Source organism: Mercurialis annua, linkage group LG3 (genome assembly GCF_937616625.2).
Source record: "Mercurialis annua linkage group LG3, ddMerAnnu1.2, whole genome shotgun sequence".
Lineage (NCBI taxonomy): Eukaryota > Viridiplantae > Streptophyta > Magnoliopsida > Malpighiales > Euphorbiaceae > Mercurialis > Mercurialis annua.
In genome coordinates this window covers 9,445,872-9,454,815 of record NC_065572.1, presented here as the reverse complement: position 1 = coordinate 9,454,815, position 8,944 = coordinate 9,445,872, and the positions used below count along the sequence as shown (strand labels likewise).

Here is an 8,944-nt window from a genome sequence, read left to right as displayed (position 1 = left end):
ATTTCCATTAGCCTAAAATATAAATTAGACATAATATTTAATGAGGGTATGATAGAAAAAATGAGAATAAAGTTGTTAAAAGTTAGAGCATCAATTGTGTTTCTTAAACTGTGTGAAAATGAGAAAATGGACTATTGTTTTGGGACGGAAAGAGTATTAATTTTTATTGATTTTTCTTTATATTTTTGCCTGTTTACCGACTTCTTCAATCAGATTCATTTTGTTTTTGAAAATCACGAAACAACTTTTTATATTTATTATTTGTATCATAAGGAATCATATAATAGATGACAATTTTTTTCAATTGTTTAATTATTCCTTTCTAAATAAACAAAAGAAAGTCATTTATAACAAAAAATCTGGTACAAAAATATTTAAAAATATATTTCACTATTAAATTTTGTTAGAATAGATTTTTATTTTGTTATTTCACAAATAATTTTTTTAGTTTTTAGGATTTTTTAATGAATTAATATTAATATATATATTGAACCACAAGAAGTGAGAAAAACCCCAATTCAAATTTTAGCACAACAAGTGGCACATTATAATTTACGAATTTTAAGAATTATTTATATATTTTTATTATTATCATAATATAAATTACATATAAATTTAATTCCTCTTTTATTAGTTCCCAATTTAAAAAACTACTTATTTATTTTATTAATAAAATTATTACATTAAATAATTGTCATTAATTTTCAATTTAGTAGATATATATCAAATAAAGTAGAGATATATTCATCCACAAAACTTAAACCCTATTTTTTTTCAAATTTTTACTTGTGTATTGATTAGTTTGAGTTTTAGTTAAATCATAAAATTAGCTATTCACCGACATATTTTATAAACAACGAATTGTTGTGTTAGAAGAAAAAGTGCAGACATAGATGGCTAAACATGGTAACATTCTTCAATATTCTATTTCAAATGTGTTTCTTTAATGCATTTACAACTAGAATTAGATGTAACTTGCACCAAATTTAATGTAGATTGATGATTTTTATGTATTACCATAATTTCATATTTTATTACTCAATAGCATAGCTAAACCGTTTATTTATAACACTTACATCTGGTACAATAATTAGCAATTGGATTGGATCACTCTATATACATCAACAACTAATGCTCTTACATGCAATCACGATATGTTATATTCGTGTATATCTTTCCATCATCGGTATTTTTATTTTTCGATTTAATTTTATAAAATTGGATATACATTATTATTTTTTAGTAGAATTACTTGAATATTATAAAATTATCAATTATTAAAACTAATTTAGACTAAAATCAAATATAATAAAATAAATTTTGTGAGATTAAACTTTTTATTAGTTTCATTGATTATAAAAACAAATTTAATAAGAAATGTAATATAAATTAAATTTTTAATTTAAATATTAATTTGAGTTTGCGCAAATGCGCGAGCTTACGACTAGTACTTATATAATTGAGAGGACAAAACGGAGCCCTCTCATTGATTCTCACCAAATAAAGCATTCTTAGCAGTTCCCACATTTTTTAAAATACTAATTTTAATTTAATTATATTAATTAGATTTGTATCATAGCCTTTAAAATCCTAATCCATATAAACTACCTAATCACTTCCCAATTTTTTTTAAAATACTAATTTTAATTTAATTATTTCAATTAGATTAGTATCATAACTTTCTTTAGTATAAATATCGATTCAATGTTCATTTTTTTAGTTGTGGATTCCAGCGGCTAGGGTTTAATCTTAATACTCATTTTCCGTCATGATTTCTAGCCGATAGGATTTTGTTTTTGCTCATTAAGATTGTTTGAATGTTTCTCAATTTGTTATTAGGAAAAGTGTTTTCGTTTGTGTTAATATATGCTCAAGTGATTTATCTTCGTCTCCATCCAGTTTTCAGTTATTGTGATTTGATTATTACAATCTGAAGTTTGTTTTTTTTTTCTATCATCAGATGGCGACGTACGATGCGAGGAAAGTGGCAACAACTAGCTTTAATTTAGAGGTATTATATAAGTTTTTTAAAGTTTTTTTTATTTTACTTTAATTTAAGTTCGTTATTGTGTTATTAGGTTTAATTTATTTAAAGATCCAAAATCTATGACATAAATTCAGATTGCAAAATAAAATTAAATCACGGCTACAAACCTATTTTGCACTACATCTTGGATCACATGATTTCTGAAGTTTTTTAGCTAATCGCCATATTGGCAGTAGAATTCAACAGGTGTTGCTTATTTGAATATTCTTTGCTGCCTTCTATATTAGTAACAAGTTCATCAATATTCCAGAATTGGTACTGCCGTATGGCCATGAAATATTGTATAGGAATTGGCAAAGATCATATTTGTTGTCCTCCGCTAAATAACTCTACAAGAAATCGAATATTTTCGGGTTAATTTCTTGACAGACAATTAAAAATACTAATTCTAAAAAAAAAGTAGATCTGAAGTTTGATTTTTTCTATCATTAGATATATGATGGCCACGTAGATTGCAAGGAATGTGGCAATTGCTAGCTTTAATTTAGAGGTATTATATAATTTTTTATAGTTTGTTTTTTTATTTCACTTCAATTAAAGTTTGTTTTTGTGTTTTTAGGTTTAATTTATGTTTTTATATAGACTAGTTTTGCTTTACGTGTTTCACACGTGGCTCGTAGTGTAACTCGTCAAATTATCAAACATAATTTGAAACAGTAGTTAATTTGTAATAGTATATCTTGTTATGTTGAATTAATACCCAAATTTTTTAATTATATTATATTTTAATAGAAAATATAAAATAGTAATTAAAATAGTAATTTATCAGAATAGTTTATCTTATTTTGAATTCTATATGATTAAATAATAATTAGAATAGTTTTATTAGATAGTTAAAGTAGTATATTTCAATTAGTATTTTAGATAATTATCTTAACATAATAGTTTATTTTAGTTAGTACTCTAATTTATCTTAACATAGTAGTCTATTTTAGTTAATACTCTAACTCTAATAATTATTTTAATAGTTTTTAATAAATAATTAAATTTTATATAATGAAAAGGATATTATTGTAAATTTGTCTGTCCACTCCCTCCATCCGTGCTTTTATATATAGTATAGATGTAGATTACTCATCATAATTTTTGATACGTTATATATTCATCACATACATTTGTGATATATGAATTGTTTTTATAATTATTAGTATATTGATATCCTTTTTCTATTATTAAACGTGTGCTTGTTAACCACATATATATGCATTTATTTTTGTTATCTTTTTTATAAAAAAATTTAATTTTTCTTTTTGATAATTATAAAAGTCTTTAAATTATGAAGACTTTATACTAAATGTTTGTTGCATGTAGATTAAAAATTAGTTAAACAATTAAGGGTTTGTCATGTAATATAACATTTTATATTGGAGTGAAAACTGAATTATGTGTTAAATTTAGTGCATGCAGTGGATACAAATATAAAAAATATAGGAGAATACAATTTTTTTTCGATGAATACAAACATAAAAAGTTTAAGAAAAATCTGATAATGTCATTACCAAATAATAGCAATATCAATCTTTTGTTCATCAGAACCATAATAACTCTACACCTTGGATATTATTTTCTTCTCCAATTTAAAAAGCAAAATTACAGCGAAATAATAATAAAAACCCATAGAATCAAATCCTATTTGTTCACAAAATTATCCGTAATTTTAATAATTGTCTTCTCCCATACATCATAAAATGTGAGTGTTTGTTAAATACTGTAAATATCTCATCTTCAGACCAATCATTGAATCATAAACCGATTATATACTTAATTTATAAAAATTGATATCGAAAGTTTATTAAATTAAATTATATTCATACACTAAATTAAATTAAATTAAATTAAATTAAATTTGAACTCACCAATAGTATGAATCATAAACCGATTATATACTAAATTAAATTAAATTAAATTATATGTCTACTCCGATCAATTAACCAAAAAGATATTAATACATACTTTAATTTATTAAAAATACAATCTCACATTTATAATCTCAGCTTTAGTTTTTAATCAATTCCTTATACACTCATAAACAACAAACTAAAAGAATAAATAAAGTTGAACTCACCAGCATTGATAATTGGCTCCATCTTTTTAATACTGTTTCATATCCTAAATCCCATAAATTCATATATGGGCTGCAAATTTAGTTTTCAATTTCAAATTTTAACCCTTCGCAACGCTATTACTCTCCAAAAAGGTATGGACGCAATGGTGGCTGGAGCTGCCACAGAGGGCTCATCAATTTTAGGCTTCTCTTCGACAGCAGTACGTGAAACACATATTATCAGCGAAACTATTAATGGAGAAGAGTTTGTGAAATATCCCTAATTATACAGGCAATCCCTATTTATATTTATATTCAATCTAAAAATTTATAGTGTTTATGTATACTTGAACTGTATATATCAAATACAAAATATTCGTGTGTGAGTTGTATATATCAAATACAATCCTTAATCAAGTCATGTTCGGAAATAATTGTGTTCTGTTAGGACTCTAATAATTATATATATTTAATTATTAATTATTAAATAAATAGAAAAAGGTAAATTACTATAAAACCTTTATTTAAGTGATCAATTAGCTATAAATTAAAAAGGGTTATTACGTAAAAGTGCTTGTCCCCCCCATCCGTGCTTTTATATATAGTATAGATTATGTAACGTTTAAAGTCATATATGTTAATGGATGAAAAAGTAAAATTCTATATGTATGGAAAAGTTGATTTACAAACAAATCAGATAAATTACTATTTGGTTTGCTTCAGATTATGAAGACCTTCAGAGGATTGCGGGACGGAGTCTCGAAATAGTTTTGACATCTTAAAGATTGTAAGGGAGTATGGTCGTACCTTAATCGGATTAAGAATGAATTGCAGTATTACATACAACAGGGTGCCAACTGAGTTCCAACGACTCCAGCTTGGTCGAGTGTATGCAGCTTCAGTCTTATAACTTGTAAGGCTACTTCTTTAATCTCCAGGAGATATTATTTGAAAAAATGTTTTTAAAAATTTACCATTAGTATAGTATTCATATTAATTATGTCAGGTACTAGCTAATCTTCTATTTGGTGGCATAAGGAATATGCAATCTGCTTCGATAGTTTGAGAGTCGGATAAATGACCCGCAATATAAGGATCTAAGATGTAATGTTTTGATGCTGAAATATTCAAGAGATATGAAAAATTAAATTGACAACACTGGTTTGATGAAGATGGTGAGATGATTTTGACATCTTTTTGTAGTCTTAAAATATGGGTTAACTACAATGTAGTTTCTGTATTGAAATATATAAGAAAGACACTGCAAATATGAAACTAAACTCAACATTATATGTCATCTGCAATTGAGACAAATAAGAAAATATGATTCTATATTTATAACTAAAAGCTAATACACGTACTTTTTATAATTTCAAATTTTATTAAAGTAAATTTCTGAGTTTCATTCAATTAGTCGATTTTGACAATATAGTCTTCCTATAAATGCAAATATAATTTTGTTATGGCTCTATTTTTGAAGTTTGTTTTTTTTTTTATGAATATCTTTGGAATTTGAATTTGTGAACTTTATGATAGAATTGAATGGACTTATATGCAAGAAAGAAAGTGCGACGGCTTGAAATTTTCATAACACATTCGTCAATTGGATAAATAAATTGTGCAATACATGAAACATATCTTTCCAAATCTGTTTCCAATTGCATGGAAGTAACTTCTGCATAGGTTTTGAATGTGATAGAAATATAGCATGTTATGCTATAGTTTACTTGATAAACAAAAATGAAAAAGTTGGGTGCAAATGTTAAGTTTGCTTTTAATAATTTTTAAACGGAAAATATTTGAATTGTGTTAATTTTTTTATAATTTACGGTGGTGTATAACTTATACCGAGTAGCTATTTCTCATTATATATATTAAATTTGAATATATCAGCCAAACATCGCCAATGAAGTTAATTATACATTAATATTAGGCTTCATTGTTTAACATATACCCTTCACTCCTTGCAGTTAAAGTAATCATATATACTATCATATACATAATTACCTTTTCATTTCATTCTATTTGTTCTTTTTTGAGAAAATTAATCTATTATTTTATTTAAATTTATGCAAATTATAATTTGCTTCATTTGATGGTGACCATATTCTTATATGACTAATCACATCACCGAGTCTTTTTTATTATAATTATTTATGTTATTTATTTGATTTTGTTATGTTTGATTTTCCTTTTCTGTTTTTTAGTGTTTTTGTTATTTATTAGTTTTTATCAGTTAATTCATGTCTATTAATTAAATGATATGCCTAGACATATTTCAAATTTAGTGTCTGTTTGAAAAGTTTAAAAATGCAAAAAGTAGTTTTTGACTTCTATTTTCAATACTTAAAACAATCAATTCTATAGTTATTAGAATAGATTTTACTTAGTTTTATTAGTTTACATAAGTTTATATATTATGATTTTTTTTATTATTAGCATTTTATGTAATATAATTATTTAATAATTTTTTTAAAATCAAATATTATATTTGATTCCGCGCAAATGCGCGGGAATGCGACTAGTATTATATATGTCTTATCCCCTCCTTTCAAAATATAACTTAAAACCTTCAGGCTATCCTTCTTGGCAGCATAGATAGATAAAATATCCGCAGTTGATGTTCTTGATCTTTCTTTTTTTTTTTAAAAATTGTTTGCATGTGTATCTAAATATAATTATAGTCCCTAATTATCCTCACTGTTCATTAAGGTTAGTCCCACATTTCAAATTCAAAGACCCAACCTTTTATCTAATGTCATCGGTTAATTTTACTTCCTTTAATCTCAACTATCGCTGCCACTCACATTTCTAGATAAACTGATCAACATTTATTTCTCGTGTTACTTGGTGATGCAGATTCCGTCCTGGAACAGTGAGAATTGTTTTCAAGATGCCCTGAAAGCAGCTTGGTTACTTTAATTGTGGCGTAAAAAAGCTATGTTTTTAAAATTGGACGGAAAGATCAAACCATATTCAAGAAGGGTTCATGGGACCGGTTTTCTTTGAAGTTTTTAATTTACTAATTAATAATTATGTAAGTTTGGGAGTTCCACATCTTCCTGCAGGCTTGTTTTTTTTTTGTCATGGACAATGTGTTACTTGTTGCTGTTGTTCAAGTTTATTGTTGAATAATTAAATTATTAGTTGATTATTTATTGTTTTCCTATAGTTAAAAATTTCTTAAAATCTACTATAATATTATATGTCTTATCCCCTCCTTTCAAAATATAACTTAAAACCTTCAGGCTATCCTTCTTGGCAGCATAGATAGATAAAATATCCGCAGTTGATGTTCTTGATCTTTCTTTTTTTTTTAAAATGTTTGCATGTCTATCTAAATATAATTATAGTCCCTAATTATCCTCACTGTTCATTAAGGTTCGTCCCGCACTTCAAATCCAAAGACCCAACCTTTTATCTAATACCATCAATTATTTTACTTCCTTTAATCTCAACTATCGTTGTCACTCATAGCCTCTGGTCCGACGACCGTCAAGTATGGCCGCTGATGTAAAACAGACTCAAAAGTGCCAAAATGTAACATAGTGTATATGCCGGGTCCACGGGCCCGAGACCTATCAAACTAGCAACTTCTAGAGCCGATTCCGGCCTAACCCAAATTTGAAACCGACTCCGAATCAGACCAATAGAACCAGATCGACGAGACGCACAACTCTCGCGATCTGACCGAGAGCCTATTCCTACCAGACCGATGGTCAAAATCTGCGCGAGTGACAGGCACTCAAAGTCAACGAGGTTCGAAAGTATCCATAATCTTGTATGTATATCAAACTTCCCTTGAGCATGCCAGCACTATTTACCGCTTTCCAAAAGCATGATAAATTAACCTGTTAAAGGGTTAATCATAAATTAGATAAATGCAATTCCATCCCACCACCTAAAAATCATAGGACTACTATGAAATGAGTAGTAAATGGTTGTATATGACGTTTAAGATCACTAATAAATTCAATCAAACACTTAGACATCCGGTTTTTAGGCTTTGTGAATGTTAAATACCCAAACTTGCTAGACTTATGCTACTTGCTAGAAACCTATAAGGTTAGATGTATGCTTAGGAGTACTTGCTACTTTTCTTAAATGCTAGTCCAGATCGAGTCATATGCGGGTCAAACGTGTTTACTGCTTTTATACATGTTTATTTACCAGCTTTCATATCCTGTGAACTATATATAATGTTGAGATGAGATAATGCAAATACGTCTAGCAAATAAATCCGATAACCGATAAGCCAAGCACAGGAGTCTCAGGGAGGTCCACGAACCCGATCATTGGTCCGATGCACGGTAATCTTACCCATAAGCAAGTAAGGTTACCTAGTCGGCCTAAAAGGCAATTCCTAGAATAACTAGGTGGCAACTCCATTTTCAAAAACCCCTGTCCGGATCCAAGAATTCAGCCAAAAGCCTTGGACGAGCGGCCCCCAAAACCCCGCTCCGCTCGCAAATGTCATGTTCTTCCGCTCAGCAACACCATTTTGTTGAGGAGTAAATGCTGCCGTTACTTATTGAGTCCATGAATGCTGCAAAAGTCTGTAAACTCCTTCGAGTTGTACTCGCCTCCTCTACCCGTTCTCAACTTGATGCTTGTTTCGACCTCCTTTTCAGCCCATGTTTTGAAGCTTTTAAAAGCCTCCAATGCTTCTGATTTTTGATTCAAAAAAGAATCCTAGTTTTACATGTAAAATCATCAATAAAACTTAGAATAAACCTTTTATTGCTGCTGGAAATTGGACTAATAGGGCCACAAATGTCTGAGTGAACCGGCTGCAATTTGTGTGTTGCTCTCCAATGGTCTCTTTTAAGAATGGGATGTCGGTGATGCTTCCC

General features: G+C 28.0%; 1 long non-coding RNA gene across 1 annotated transcript; it reads left to right on the top strand.

Annotated features, from left to right (window-relative positions):
* Nucleotides 1-1,680: 1,680 nt before the first annotated feature.
* Nucleotides 1,681-5,301, top strand: LOC126673885 (uncharacterized). The gene is made up of 3 exons (XR_007639390.2): nt 1,681-2,011; nt 2,480-2,537; nt 4,815-5,301. It is a non-coding gene; the product is annotated as an uncharacterized LOC126673885 (long non-coding RNA).
* The last annotated feature ends 3,643 nt before the right edge of the window (nt 5,302-8,944 follow it).